At 39.9% G+C, this 16,957-nt stretch overlaps 1 pseudogene; it reads left to right on the plus strand.

The window, feature by feature from the left end:
• Window positions 1–8,899: 8,899 nt before the first annotated feature.
• The window catches only part of LOC131904795 (lysophospholipase-like protein 1), a 67,570-nt pseudogene continuing 59,512 nt past the window's right edge, over window positions 8,900–16,957 (plus strand).

Here is a 16,957-nt window from a genome sequence, read left to right on the forward strand (position 1 = left end):
TGGAACATTTACAGAGTGGAATATTTTTCAGGTGTTAAGAGTAACAAAATTATGAAAATTTCAGGTAAAATTGATGGAGCTAGAAACAATCATTCTGATTGAGGTAACCCAGGTAAGAAAGACAAACATGTAACGTTTTCTAGCATTTGTGAATGCTATCTTTGAATATTTAGATAGGTGTGTTTTGTTTGTAATACCCATAGAGGTCAGAAAACTAGTAAGGGACCATGGGGGGGGGTTCAATGGAAAGCATATAGAATGCAGGGAAATAAAGAGGGAAGGTGAAATAATGGGATATGAATGATTGACTGGGATAGGAGATGGAAGAACAGAGTAGAGGGCAGGGTAAAGGACAGACTATAGGGAGGACTAAGTAACACTAAAGACCTTATGAAAAAAGCCATATGGAAACCAGCTACTGCATAAGCTTCCATATGTTTGTATGTATGTGATATATATATCAAGAGTTTAAATGGAGTTTACCTTATAATGGGGCAATAATGCCCATACTAACGACACCACTAGCTAACAAAAAGCCCATTGCCAGGAATAGATGACCTCTTTTGGAGGTGTTGGCTAGTGAGAAACCATTGACCCTGAAACAGTATAGAGTATTGCCATAGCTCTTGGCTACCCTCCAGGATTTGATAGTAAGCCCTTATTACTGAAGACATCTAAAAGGAGAAAAGTAACCATCAATCTTGTGAATGATACACTATACAATAATGGCTGCCCTGGAAAGTTATGCCCATTGATACAACAGTGGCATGAATGCCATGGGAGCAACCAACCACTTTCTATTTGACCTGCTCCACAGGGTGGAACCTACATTTGGCACGGTTATCATGGTAAAAAAAAAAACCCTGTGGTTAGACAGGTCATAGGATCTAGGCAATAGCCTAATACTATTATTCTGCTAAATATCAAACCAATTTCTAATGACTTATTGTTATATACATAGATTAGTGCATCTGTCAACCCCTATCGAAAAAGTTTCTTTTGCAGGGCATGACAATTAACATAGAGATCCACAATTGCTCAATATGTAGCAAATAAAAAAATATCTATGGAGAGATCAAACATTATATAATGCTCCCTTCTTTCCCTCAGGCAGGGGATTATCCAAGAAAAGGTGGTAGTATGAAAAATTATAAGAGCCATCGGCAGTGGATGACTAAAGAGAAACTGTTTCCAGGACTCAGAAAGGCAATTGCACAAACTCAGGGAAGTTGTGACCGTAGGCACAGGACCTATACACATTCAAGTTAGATAAAAATCCCAGAATGATGGGGAATGGCTGTACACAAAATCCCAACCCTAGATGAGAGGTTACTAGCCAGTGACAGCTGGGAGAAGGAGAATCAGTTTTCTCTAAAGGTGTAACCCCTAGTAGGTCAGTCATGCTCCAGTGGACAGCCCCACACCCAAATGTTGTAGAATATTATTTTAAGATGTGTTACATTTGTTTATGCTGTGGGACATTTGTTTAATGATGCAAAGATGTAGTGGATTCTTTTATGTTGCGTTTGTTTAACTCTGTGAAATTGTGTTATTTTGTCTGTCTAAAACACCCAATGGGCTAATAAAGAGCTGAACAGCCAATAGCAAGGCAGGAGAAAGGATAGGTGGGGTTGCCAGGCAGAATGAATAAACAGAAGGAGAAATCTGAGAGAAAGAGAAGAAAGAGCAAGACAACAAGGAGAGGACGATGCTAGGGGCCAGCTACCAAGCCACATAGCCAGCCATGGAGTAAGAGTAAAAGTAAGATATACAGAGGTAAGAAAAGGAAAAAGCCCATAGGCTAAAGGTAGATGGAATAATTTAAAATTAAGACAAGCTGGCAAGAAACAAGCCAAGCTAAGACTGAGTATTCATAATTAAGAATAAGCCTCCATGTGTGATTTATTTGGGAGTTGGGTGGTGGGCCTCCCAAAAGACCAAAGACCAAAGAGCAAAAAATACCACCAACAACATCCAAGAGTATATGGACAAAAAAAATTGAACAGTATGGGTTAAAAGAAAAAAAAGATGTAGGCTGAAATAGAAACCAGTGCTTCCTTTCCCTTTTTATACAGGGACATTTTTGTGGTTTATAAGAAATATCAAACCTCTGGTATGTCAAATTTGTCACTCTAGGTTAATTTTGCCCCTGCAACTCACTTGGCAGGGAAATAGTCATTTTTATAGCTTAACTCTTTTATTCTTTAGCATTCCTCTTTAATTGCCCATAGGAATCCCCCATAGTCTAACCCTTACTTTGTTCAGGTCACATTCGTTGGCTGGCTAAAGTTGTGTTTTCTGTTCTCTGTTCTTTCAAATACTTTCTCCCCTGTGGCCGTTCTGGGTTCCTCTCTAGGCCCTCAAACACTGCTTCTTTTACTTTACAGGGTAAACTTCAGGTTATCTCTGTGGATGGATGGATGAGGTATGAGGAAACTAGAAGAATGTTCAGGCTAAGATGATAAAATTCACATTGGTAAAATTCCAAATGTCTACCAGTAAACAGAGGAGAATTTTCCCACAGTTATGACTCCTTTTCCCTCCAATGTGCAAATATTTAAGTTACAGGTGACATTGTTTTAAATTGATAGCCAAAGGCAGATCTCTTAAGTTTCTAACCAGCAGGACTCACACACTTAATAGTGTAGGAATTTATGTTCATTAACTACTTAATTTAGTCAGATGCAAAAATCAACATTGTATTTACTAAAAATTTAAAAAGTAAACATGTCAGTGGAAATAAAGGCAAAATAATGGCAGGCAGTCTCGGGGGGCAATCTCAGCTCTGTCCTTCACTAGATACTGGACAAGTGGGAAAATTTACTTTGGCACTTGAACCTCAACTTGGGCTCTATTTTTCTCCTCAATGTATAATGAGTAAAAGCATCAACAACTGAGATGTGAGATAAAATCAAGAAGACCCCTGACAAATCACTGCTAATCAGATTGATTATGACAGTCAAGATGACAAGGCAACTTTTCGACTCCATGGATCTCAAAAATGGGTTGAAAAGAACTTTCTAATGGAGGAGGACATTCTTTGAAGATGACAGTACCACTTAAGAACATTGCTATGGCTATGAAATACAAACATGAAGTTCTCAAAAGGAAGGTAACAGTGGGCTGTTGCCTTAGTTACTTTTCTATTGCTATGACAAAACACCATGACCAAGGAAGCTGATAATGAAAGAGTTCATTGTTTTTGTTTGTTTTACAATGCCAGAGTCCATTACCCTTATGGCAGGGAGTATGGCAACAGGCAGGCAGGCAGGCATGGTGCTGCACCAGTAGCTGAATGCTTACATCCTTATCCACAGGGTATGAGGAAGAGAGAAAGCTAACTGCGAATGGCATGAGCTTTTAAAGTATCAACACCCAGCTTTGGTTGTAGAAGCTGTTGAGTATAAGGCAAGTTTCCATCCTAAATGACCTTGAAGCCTGCTAATGTTTGCTACCTACCATTGCTTGAAAAGAAGAGAAAGTTATACACAGATGCCAAGTGCTCCATAGGCACATGATATATCAGATACATGCCTAGGCAGAACAACATGTTCTCCTCTGTAGAGAAAAAGATTAGATCTGGGACAGGATAACTGGCGACATTGCTCACAGCCTAGGAAAACACTAAAGATCAATGTTTATGGCGATTATCTTGATTGCCTTATTTGACATGGAAGAACAGCCCACTGTGGGCAGCACCACTGGCTGGGATCTTGGACTATGTAATTTGAGGAAGATAACTGAGCAGGTTTTCAGCACTCTTTTCTTCTTGACTGTGGGTACAGTGTGACCAGCTACCCCAAGTTCTTACTACTTGATTCCCCCCATGATCATGTAACCTCAAATTTTGAATCAAATTGAACACTTTCCCTCTTAATTTTCTTGTGTCAGATTATTTTATTACAGCAACAGGGAAAGTAACTAAGACACCTAAGATATCGGCCCACAGCTGTCAAATAGGGTTGTAGGTCAGGAGAAAAATTAGGAGAAGAATAATATAGACCAGAAAACCTGCCCTCAATAGGTAGCTGATATCAGAACAATTCTACCTTAACAAAGGGAAAGCACAAAACCTTGGTGACTAACTTCCACAAACACCCCAGATCTTTAGAGAAAGACTGTTGGGATACAGACAAATGAGTTTGGAAGCCAGAAGAACCCTGCTTCTCATTGGTCAAGAATGCCACATGGAAAGCAGCAGTTCTTCAGGAAATTATAAAGTGAATGTAAAATGTCAGAGTTTCACTTCCTCCTACCCTGGAGTTGGGGACTTAGTGCAATTTCACTCAGACATCCCAGAAACTAGTAGAATTAACATCATGTGCAGAAACTGGACTTCAACAAAAATGCACACTTTACTGAATTCCTAAAATCATTAATGGGAGAACCACAGATTATTATGACTAAGAAATTTATTTTTGAAGTTTTACAGTAAGGCAATCTAGACACTAAACTATGAATGGGGCTGACAATAACTTGAATATTTTCTAATTCAACTTTATATGTTATGCCTTCTTCCTAATGGCAAAATCACAGATACATGTCACTAGCTGCTGTCAAAGAAAGATAAGCAAAACACAAGTCATGTTTTAAACTGCTGGCTTCTAGACTCCAACCCAGGAAAGACGGTGCTGAGTCAGCACAGCTCTGCCTCATGATTAAGAGTAACTGTCACAGATTTGGAATTCAAGTCTTTTGACATGCGAAGCATCAAACATCTTGGTTTATAAGCCATCGGTATCTGAATATTCTAACCATTCAGCCTATAACTGAACCTTCAGCTGCATCTGGGACAGAAAAAGGACTAATGTCCTAAGCTCAATCTAACCAATAATATTAATATCCTATCCTAGCACATCAATCATTGCACCCCCCCATATTTAAGCATAAAACCAAGTATCAGAGATCCACGGGGGGATAATCCAGACTTCTGAAACTGATAAGTAGTAATCTGAAGGAGACTAAGGCCTTCATACCACCTGCAACAGACTGGGGAATTCTTTTTAGAGACTTCCACTCAGGTAAAGCCTGATAATCTTTTTCAGTTAACATTTTTGGACAATTTCATTCATGTATTTAATGTATTTTGATCATATTTACCCTCACTGCCCTCTTTTGTCTTCCTCCTGATGAACCTCTTCTTCCAAAGTAGTTACCTCTTTCCATCTTACTTTCATCTCTCTCTCTCTCTCTCTCTCTCTCTCTCTCTCTCTCTCTCTCTCTCTCTCTCTCTCTCTCTGTGTGTGTGTGTGTGTGTGTGTGTGTGTGTATGAGAGAGAGAGAGAGAGAGAGAGAGAGAGAGAGAGAGAGAGAGAGAAGTTGATTAGGTTGCTTGCATGAGCATGGATAGGTGCTTATTTCTCAAGCATGTATGAGTCATTAGTTATGGCATCAATGAATGCTCCTCCTCCCCCAGAGACTTTAACTTCTGGTAGTGACGTTAAACTCAAAGAAGTGTAGGGCTTCATATGTTATTGGTTGTTTTTGCTCTTTGGGCTTTTTGTTCTTTGGCTCTTTTTGGGGGGCCCACCACCCAGCTCCCAAATAAATTACTCACGGAGGCTTATTCTTAATTATAAATGCCTGGCCTTAGCTTGGCTTATTTCTTGCCAGCTTTCCTTAACTTAAATTATCCTGTCTACCTTTTGCCTCTGGGCTTTTTCCTTTTCTTACTTCTGTATACCTTACTTTCACTCGTACTCTGTAGTTATGGCTGGCTGGGTGACTGGGTGACTGGGTGACTGGGTGACTGGCCCATTCTTTTTTCACTCCTTGTTCTCTTGCTCTTTTCTTCTTCCTCTTCTCCCACATAGCTCCTCATATTTCTCTCTGCCTGCCAGCCCTGCTTATCCTTTCTCCTGCCTCCCTATTGGCTGTTCAGCTCTTTATTAGACCATCAAGTGTTTTAGACAGGCACAGTAACACAGCTTCACAGAGTTAAACAAATGTAACATAAGAGAATGCAACATATCTTTCCATCATTAAAGCAAATGTTCCACAGCATAAACAAATGTAACACATCTTAAAATAATATTTCACAACATTCATGATCCCCTCTCCAAGGCATGGTAGGAAGTTAAAAGGCCCAATTTTGTGCAAGTAACCACCATAGCTCATGAGTACAATGACTATGCCAAGTCCAGAAGACAGTATGTCAGAGCACTCTTCCCCATCCTCTGGCCCCACATTCTTTCTGTCACCCCTTCCACAGTGTCCTCTAAGTCTTTTAGGAGGTCATATAGATATGCCATTTAGCAATGAACACTCAATTGTCACTTATTCTCAGCACTTTGGTCAGTTAAGACTCTCTGCAGTAGCCACCAAGCACTGTAGCTGGAGGATTCTTTGACTTTGGATCAGAGTGACACTAAAGGCAGAAACATAAACACTCAGTAAACAGTTTGATGGCCACAACATGTCCATTTAGCAAACAACAATAGCTTCCAAACTGTAGTGTATGGCCTCCCAGCCTTGGGCTCTTGCCAGATTTGCAATTCCAGGAATTAATTCTCTCTTTTGGAGTAGGTCTCAAATTCAATCATAAACCAGCTGGCTAGTCTCCTAACTTATATACCATTATTACACCAGTGGACACATCATGTCTGGCAGCTTAGTTGTGTAGCACAAAAGCTAGATCCTTGATATCACCACAAAAAGGAATTTCACAGCTACGAAAGCTCTATGAAACAGAACTGACTGGAATTTATTAAAGGGGATTTTAAACATAGATTTAAGCACTGGTGTGTGTGTGGGGGGGGTTATAGAAAGACAAGCACTCAGAGAAAGGATAAGATATAGCAAAGTATGCATGGGTCTTCTCTAAAGACAGCCACATGTCGTTGTCTTCATAATCACCACACATAGAACCCTGGTTTGTTTTGAACTACATATATTTAAAGGGTTGAGAAGGAATTTAAATGAGACCAGAGAGTGGTGTCTGAGGTATGCCAGGGAGGATAGTGCAGATAAGATAGAACCCCACATCACAAGAGTTGCATCGAAATTTCAGATATGTTCCCTATAAACAAAAGTTAATAGCCTTGCTTGTGAGCTTCCCAGAAAGGGTCTGGGAAAGGGTAAGGCCATGCTTAAAAGTCACACAGGCTTAGGCTTTAACATAGTTCATTGCCCTTTTGGATTATTTGAAAACATCTTTATGTAAAAGGCATATTATCTCCATGAGGACAATCTTCACATCAACCATGGTTAATCATGCTGGAATTCCTGATTCTTGGCTGAGAGAGGCTTCAGCCAGACTCTGGAACAAGGGGCTCCCTTTCCTTCCCTTGTCCCTACAAGTTTTCCTGTCTTTCCACCCTTCCTCAAAAGTACAGACATTGTTCTGTGTTGTCTGTCAGCAACAATCACTTTCTTCTCTGTTCTTTCATGTCTCAAATTATCAAGGATTAGTTTAAGATTACAGGAGACAGCTTAATTAAAAGTAGACTGAGTGGATTAGTGTGCTGGAAAATGGAGCAGAATATAGATGCTTAGTGAAGTCCATATTCACTTTCTAAGCCTCATGAACCATTCTGCAGTTTCTTAAAATTACAGAAATTTCTATTTGTCTATCTGTAACTCACTTGTAATTATCTTGCATTTTTAATTTAACATACCATCACAATATTTCATTAAAACCTTATATTCAATTGATTTTCTTATAAACTGTATACAAAATGTTTTAAATAGCATATACAGACTTGATAGGACATTGTTATTAAGAAAAGCCAGTAACATTGCAGTAGCCATATATCTGGTTATGAAAACATGAATTGCCTCTTGTTATTAATAAGACAAATTCAGATTATTTTTGAAAAATTATGGAAAAAAAGATTATATGGTCTTACCAAAAGGAAGCTGTTCATGAAGATGAGGGATGTTACTGATAGAGGGATTCACTTCATGACAAACCAAAATGGTGTATTATGAATAGGAATATACCATGTTATAAATATATTTCAAAGATTATTAATAGGTGTCTAAATCCTAAAGCTGAAACAGATAGTTGAATATTTGAAGAACTGTCACCCAAGATGTATTATCTACATGCAACTGATTATTGGTTAATGATTTCTTTCCTTTTTCTATTATATACTTATTTCTTCATGTTATGTGTATAAGTTAAACAATTTGCCAATTGCTGATGGATTATTTATCCTGGGGAAGGAATTCAGTGATATCGTTGTCATCAAAGAGCTTATAAGATTGCTGAGATTGGGAAGTGGGGGAAAACAGATACCTTAAAACACGGGTCAAAAGAGGAGCATGATACAGTAGAGCAGGAGCTGATGCTCTGGAAAAGTCATACCATGTTAAAGACTCTCCGAGGCTGATTGTCAATTCATGATTGTGGTGAGCTGGAACACTACAGACAGATCCAGAATCAAAGCTATCTTAAGCTATCTAAGTCTTTTAACAGCCTTTCATTGTCAACCTTTGTGCCTGACCTAACATCCTTTTAACAATTAGGTGAAACTTTAAAAGCATTTATGCACAGAATATAAACTAACCTCCACCTGCTCAAAAGCTAAGAATGTTATCAGATAACAGTCAAAATCTATATCAAGTTTTTCCTGATTTGTCCTATCCCATCTACTGCAAATTATCACGTTTGAAAAATGCCTTGATTTATGATTTTGTTTTGTGACTTCAAACTTTCATATGTCAGCTTCCACATTTGAACACATTATACAAGACAAGTTGAGTCCATGTTCAGGATTCATATTTGCCTGTCAGAAAACAAAGCAAACAACAACAGCAAAACGTTCTGTGATTCCTGTTGAGGGGAGAGCTGTTTTTTGCTTCCACAGCTTGGTGCCTAAATGAGGAGTCACAGGAATGAGTCTGAGATTCGAGCATTTCTGTTTTGTTTGGTGACCCATTTAGTTTAACCAGGGCCATGTCCATGACCACCGTACTGGGACCTGGTGGCGTGAGCAGTGGGTACACAGCCAAAGGAAATGACTCCCTGAATATATCAGCAGCAGACAGTGCAGCAGTGAGAGGTAGGAGCCCATGAGCCCCTCTGGCATCCATGTCTGACTAGGATGGACCCATTTTGTACAGACCAGTGCAGATATGTACAGCGGCTATGAGATTGTGACTGCCATGGTTGTGTCTTGCCCAGAATATGACATTTCACCTCCCTCCCCCATTTTCTAATTCTTAACCTCTTCCCATACCCTCTCCACAATGTTCCCTGAGTGTTAGATACGACAGTATAATGTCCTGTGTAGGATGTGCATTTATCCATCTTCTATTCTCAATATATTGTGCAGTGTCCTTGTTTTCTCTCTGTTACTGCGATAAAACATTGCCCACAATGTAGGGAAGAAAGGTTTTATTTCGTCAGTTTTCAGGTTATAGTCTACTGTCAATGGAAGCCAGCTGGATCCTGGAGGGAAGAGCTGAAGCAGAGGCCATGGAGGAACTCTATTTACCGCCTTTTCTCCACGGATTGCTCAGCTTGCTTTTGTATACAACTCAGGACCATCACACTAAGGCTGGCTCTGCCTACAGTGATCTCGCCCTCCCACATCAATCATCAATTAAGAAAATGTCTCAAAAACATGCCCATGTGCCTATCTTACCAGGTGACACTATTTTGTGTCAGTTGACCCCTTATCAGTTTGACACACAAAAATGTCACTATTAAAACTTCCTTTTTTGTTTATCCCTAAGAACTCAGGTGTCCAATATCTGATACTGTTTCTTGATTTTTCTGGGTTCCACAGGACTTGGCTAGTCCCACCTCTCTGACTCTACCACACACAACACACACAGTTTGTCTTGTAGGCTCAGGGTGCTCACTTCACACCGGCTGCTATTCTTGGTGGTAATTTCACAGTACTGGTGTCTCTAACATACTAGAGTCTCCACTGGAATCTAGCCTTCATTTTGACCAATGGCCTCTTTAGGGACTCTGACACTGCTACATAGTGCCAGCCTAAGCTTCTCTTCATGACCCTGTCAATCTTCAGGTATCAACTACAACTGAGAGGGAACCTTTATCAGCAGACTCTCCTGCTCCCGAACCTCATATTCTCTCTGTGACTCCTTCAATCTTGCATCATTCATGCCAGAAAACCTAGTAATGTTGCAGGGTAGAGACGCAAAGAGCACTCTGCATAACCACAGTCCAAATTGAGAGGCTGTATTAAGCCAGCCTATGACAGCCCGAAGAGAAATACTTCTCAAAGAACAGCCTCAAATGCATTTTTACAGTGAGCTTATTGTAACGAATTTCTAAATGGTCTTACTAAATAAAAAACACAGAGCTAGAAATTTGGGTTAAAGTCTCAGAGATATCAGGGAAATATGCAAAGCCACCAGCTAACTTCACCTTACCAACTCCACAGCTTCCAAGGAGAGAGACTTCCTGTCTACCCAGGCTTATATGCATTGCTTTTCTGCCCTCTCATTGGCTCTTAGCCCAGCTACCTCACTTTCTCTTCCTACACAGCTCTGTCACTGTCTGTCTGTCTGTACAGACCTCCAGGTCTCTGTGGTTGGTACTGGGATTAAAGGCGTGTGTCACCATGCTTGGCTGTGTTCCTTAGTGTGGCCTTGAACACACAGAGATCCTGCCTAGTAAGGGATTAAGGGCTTGTGCTGCTTCCTGACTTCTTGTTTACTTAAAATGGCTGGCCTTTTCCCCCTGATCTCCAGGCAAGCTTTAATTATTAATGCACAAATAAAATATTACCATAGCTTATGTAGGCAAAGAACAGAGACAGATGACATCCTGTTTGGCAGATGCCAGGGGAAGTAAAGCAAGGTTAAAGTAAGGTAAATTAAATCAAAGGTGGCTCCAGCTGAGATAAGATGGAGGAACACTTACCCTATCACACTATCACATGACAATTTGATAATAATGAAATGTGGTAATTTTATGATAACAAGAACGATTCTAACACATCACTAAGTTTGACTGCCAGCTTGAGATGTAGACTTGCCCACAGCCTCCATGTGTCGACTCTAAGGAAACATTTCCCAGAAGATTTCGCTTCAAGGATTCTGCTCTCCTATTAATCAGAGCTGACTTTTTTGTCCCCAGCTAACCAGCATCAATTGTCCCATTAAAGCAAAGGTTTCACTTCAGTGCTGCTCGTCTCCTATTAATCACAGCTGATCTTCAACCCCAGCTGACCAGAAACCAGATTCTTAATTCAAATATATCACATATCTAGCCCTGGTAGAGTCTTTGCAGGCCTCTCAAACATCCCTCTGAAACTTCATAAGCCAGGCTTCCAATCTTCTGCAGTGTTCTTAGCATTATCTTCCAAGTTCCGACAGAACAGCCAATCAAGCTTCTCTGAGTAATCAATGGATTTTTCACACAAACCTCTAAAATCTTTCCACAACCTCCTTGCAAAATACATAGTTCAATCACAACATGACCACATTTTACGTACCAATGTCTGTATTAATCTGGAATGTTGCTAAGATAAAACATTGTCAGGAGGAAATGATTTATTTCAGCTTTAAGGTTAAATAGTACTCATCATCAAGGGAAGCCAGGACAGAAACTTGAAAACAGAAAATGAAGAAACCGTGGAGGAATACCACTTACCAGCTTTTCTCCATTGTTAGCTCAGCCAGTTATACAACCTAGGACCACCCACCTAGGTATGGTGCTTTCCACACTGGGCTGGGCCCTCCTACATCAATTACTAATCAGGAAAGTGTCCCACAAACACACCCACAGGCCAATTTGATGGAGGCAATGTCTCAATTGAGCGGCTCTCTTCCCAGATGAGTCTAGTTTGTGTCCAGTTGACAAAAACTAACTAGCACATGTAGCCATGAGCCTCTGCATTTGACAATGCTAATTGCAACGACAGGCATCTCTGATTAAGGCTGAAAGTAGCCTCCATCCATGGGAACAAACATAACTAATTCCAAGGCAGTTTGTTGGGCTGCATTTACATAGTCCTGATTAGGCAGACATGGAACCAATTTATTCAAATTTATGGTCTATTTTTATTAGAAAAATGGGGGGAAGGGAATCAGGAATTTGTGGTCTAAGACCGCTAAAATCTAATCAGGCTTTCAAGTGGTCTCAGTGGCCTAAATCAGGAGTCTATCAGCTGGGTTTTTCATTTTAAGGTCTGTAACTGGAATGACTGGGAGAATGCAATTCCTGAAGCTCTGGGGCTACAGTTCCCTTTCCCTGGATGGTAGCACAAACATAATCCTTCTCCAGCTTCAAGCCAGCCATGCACACAAAGTCCTTCTTGTGCTTAGAATCTGATTTCTCTCTTCTTTCCTCCTCTATCACTACATGGAGAAAATTTTCTAATTTTAATGTCTTCTGAAATTGGATAGACCCATCTGGATAATCTCCCTTCCTTAAAGACAAATGTTCAGTGAAAAAGTAATACGGCGGCAGATATGTACCCCTCAATCTGCAGGGGGAGTAAGGAATGCTCACTACTGGACATTATTTTATCAATTTAAAAAATTTACATATTAGACCCTGGCTAGGGAAATAGGCAAGGTATAGCAAGGCTGCAGTGTCAGAAAGACGGCACAGTAGCACGAGGCCCAGACCAGACTGAACCCAGGAAACCCCAGACAAGTTCCGCTGTGCGAGAAATAACATGTAGATGGATTTCTGCATACGGAGACTTTTAGAACACTTAATCACAGGGTTGTGAGAACACAGAAAACAAGTCAAAGGAGAAGAAAAAATATCTGAAAGGACAAACAAGCTTAACAGGAAGTAAAATATACAATCGGGGCATAGATCTCACTGAACAATGGACCACATTTACAAAATCACAATTAGGTAGACATCCGGTACTGATTTAACAGAAATTATAGCTTATTTCAAAAACAGAAGGTAAAGGGGCATTTGTGTTATAAGACTGCTAAACTTTAATCTTCTATAACATGAGGAAAGTAGAAATTGGCAAACGAAAATGTCTGATTTAGACATATATGCATTAAAGACAAAAACTAAAGGAACTTAACAACGTGTGCCAAAAACAAAAACAACAAAAACCCTAAAAGAACTGAACCATTGATGATAAAGTAGGGCAGACGTCTTCTCCTTTCTCATTCTTCAATTTATATATTTGAAAATTCAGGCTGTACAAATGCACTAACTCCCTGAGGTACAAATTATTAAAAAGAAAACATAGTAATATTTATTGAATCAGTCTATTTCAACAGATGATCAAATATATCTAACTTTATCTAAACAAGGAGATTTTTTTTACTCTATCTTAAGAAATTGCATTAATTTTGCCAATTTTGTCTTATTAACTTTCTCTACTTTAATTGTGATTCACATAATTTAATGTCACAACAATGGAACTGCCTGTTTTTCTTTTCTTTTCTTTCTTTTTCTTTTTTATAGTCATGGCAGCTTTCAAAAGGCTGGGGCAGGAGATGGTGAGCCTCCCCATTGCCTCAGAACTGTGGAATAAACAGGCTACAAAAGTGGAATGACGGTAATGTGAAATGGTTACCAAGCCTTCAAAGCAAAAGGAAAAGCCTTTTGGAGGCTCAGTTTTTAAAGTAAACTATTTCGAGAATTACACACATCCTGAGCACTAAATGCCAACTTTCCTAATCTTCTATAAACAATAATGAACAGAAATTCTTTACTTCATTGCTTCAGAAAGGCAACTCAGGATTTGTTGAGTAGAGTACTAATGTACTCCTCTGTCGGAATACAGTCCAAGAAGGGAGTCCTGTGAGGACAATTCTGAGTGTGAGAAAACAAGACAAGAGTCTTGTGACCTCAGTCTCTTCGAAACACAGAATTGTTCTTGGAGTGTGGTTTTGTGCGCTGCCTAGGTGCATCACTCCCGGGTAGGAGTGACTTTACTCAGGCTGTTGTTATTCATGTGCCTCGATGGAGAAGTGTGTTTTTGCCACATGTGGCTTGTCCTTGTGATTGAACACCTTACTCATGTGACTCTGCTTAGCCCTCAGAGTAGAAATTGCCTGATGCTGGGAATAAAGTTGGCTATTGCATGATACTTTAGTCCACCTCATTTTTAGGCCCTGTTCTCCCAGGTTCATGCTGCCAACTACAGCTGTAACTCTAAGGGAATGGTATAGGGTCAGGAACCTGCCAAGACCAGGTTCTCAGCACAAAGGAGATTTATTTTCCCAGAGGGACAAAGGGTGGGAATAAGAGACAAAGATGGGAGATAGAGGACAAGAGAGGAGGGGAAGGGACAAAGGAGAGGAGCAGAGGTATTTGTCCTGGTGTGAAGAGGACAAAGGAGAGGGGCAGAGGTGTTTATCCTGGGGTGAAGAGGACAAAGGACTGTCTCTGGATAGATAGGAGACAGAGGTGGCCCATGGGAATATGGAGGTTATAAAGGTAAAAGAGAAAACCCCATGTTATGATGAGGTGTTTAATTTTAATTGGGCATGTTAATTAGGTAAGCCAAAGGTGGCTTTGGATTGCTTGACTTCAGTACTTTGATAGCTGGATCTTGGTAGTCAGACTCAGAAGGAGGAAGTGTCCAAACAAGGAAATAGACATTGATGACTTAGCTTCAGGAATGTAATCTAACAGTTTTTAACAAGGCAGAGGGAATGGGGGAGAGGGCAAGGCCTGCCAGAGCCATATTTGCCATGCTAGAGCTGGCCAGAGTCCCTTCACACTTCTCTGTTAACAACACCACATGCCTTGCTGAGATCTACATCTGGTCAATGAATGAGAATCAATTTACATTATGGGAAGCATCAGCCTCTGCTCCTCCTCAGCAAGTGACTGATGACAGCCCTCACCATTTTCTATTTATTGGAAATTCTCCATCTGGATCTTCTTTGTTATGTTCTAGAGTTCTCTTGCATGTTCTCACCTGTTTGTGACCTGCACTACAGGCACTAACCTAATCCAAGGTGATGACTGAGCAGAGCTCCCTCACTGTGGGAATGCCTGGCTGGTGTTGTCAATGCCTGTTTCTCCAATTTTAGAGTTTTCTGTACTCTTTTAAAACTTTGTTCATTCTTTGAAATCATTTTGTATGTAATTATGACATTTTATACATATCACAATGAAATTTTGCCTAAGGAATTATTCACTAATTTTGCATCTCTCTTATATATCTGCATATATCATTTTATTTATTCTTTGAGAACTTCATACATGTATGCAGTGTTCTTTGATCAAATCCGTGACCTCTCTCCCTTTCAACTTCCTCCAGAACCACCAATCATGTCTTATTGCTAATTTCATGCACTCTTTTATTTTGTTTTGTTTTGTTTTTTCAAAACTCACTGAGCCCAATTAGTGCTGCCAGACTATGTGTGGGTGTAGGGCCATCCACAGTAGCATGGGAAATCTGCTAGTGGCCACATCTCAGAAAAAACTGACTCTCCCTCCCCTAACAGCCATTAAAAAACCATAGACTTCTCAGCTAGCATGGGGCTTCTTGATCCCCTAAACCATTTGGTGGTATCTTATGAAGGAATATGGTAGCATAGATTTTCCCGAATTTATGTAGGAAAATGAAATATAATTATATATAGCTACTTTAATAAATGCATATTTAATAAGTACATATTCAGCTAACTTAAAAATATTTATTGGTACTCTTTTATATTAAGCTCAGTATGGATGAATAATCTACAGTCTAGGGCCTTAGAAGACACTGAGCTGAAATGAAAACAATTGAGAAATCAACTTGGCTACAGCTTCTGAGGCAATTGCTACTAAGAGTTACAAGGTGGAGGGAGCATCTGAAGACGAAAACCCCAGGTGTGTGAGTGTGTTAGAGATAGCTTTCTGAAGAGATCAATGACTGAGTCTATCACCATTTTCAAGAAAAGTGTTCTTAATTTAGAAAGAAAAAAATATAACTCCCTTCATCTGCAGTTACCATCTTCCTAAGTCCTACAGAATTTTATTTTATTTTATTTTTTTGGTTTTTCGAGACAGGGTTTCTCTGCGTAGTTTTGGTGACTGTCCTGGATCTCATTCTGTAGACCAGGCTGGCCTTGAACTCACAGAGATCCACCTGGCTCTGCTCCCGAGTGCTGGGATTAGAGGCGTGTGCCACCATTGCCCAGCTCCACAGAATTGTTAATCCAAAAGCCTTACTATTGTCTATCTTCACATGGCATCTCATTTAACTCCAGATGCTTAGACATTTGTGAAGAGATTTATGGCATCTTGCCGAGTTCCAGATTCTTGGACATTTGTGACAAGATTGTTGAATATTTGTGAAGAGATTGTTTACTATAGGAAACACTTGTATTTCAATCACAACTCAGCTACTTTGAAGAATGAGATATGTTTGATGATTTTTATGAGCCTGTTCAAAGTAGTATTTTCTTTTTATAAGTGAGTTTAATTGTTTACCTTAGTACTATGGTTTGGATACAGTTTTTCCCAAGAGTCCATGTGCTGGAGGTTTAGTCCTCAACATGGAGGTATTAAGGCAATGTTATTTTCAACAGGCAGGCCTAGTGGCAAGCCTTTGGGTTGCTGAAGTCATGCCCCCAGAAAGCATTAGTGAGGTTCTTGAGTGACTGTTCTCCAGGGCTTGGTAGAGGATTGTTACCAGTCTGAGCTGGGCTCCACGCAGATTTCTCTGGCTTCTTGACATGTCATCACTTTCTGTCAAATGTCATCAGACATCGTAGCATGATGCAGCCAAGAGGACCTCCACCAGAACTGAGCCAGTGAGATGCCATGTCTTTTGCCTGTCAGGTACCAAACCCATAAGCAAAACAAAACTATTTTCTTTACAAAGTTATGGTGCCTCAGATATTTAATTGTACGGCAAGAACCAGAAACATAAATCAAAAACAGATGGGTAAGTTTAGTATAGCAATAAGCCGTAAACTTGCTTCATTTTGTTTGTTTGCTTCTGTCAACAGTATAGAATGACACAACTGTAAGAAAGAGGGATCTAATTCTCTTATCTGTGGAGGGCCTAGCACAAAGTTGGGGAAAAATGCTACCTTTGAGATAATCAAATTTTTT

Source organism: Peromyscus eremicus, chromosome 2, assembly GCF_949786415.1.
Source record: "Peromyscus eremicus chromosome 2, PerEre_H2_v1, whole genome shotgun sequence".
Lineage (NCBI taxonomy): Eukaryota > Metazoa > Chordata > Mammalia > Rodentia > Cricetidae > Peromyscus > Peromyscus eremicus.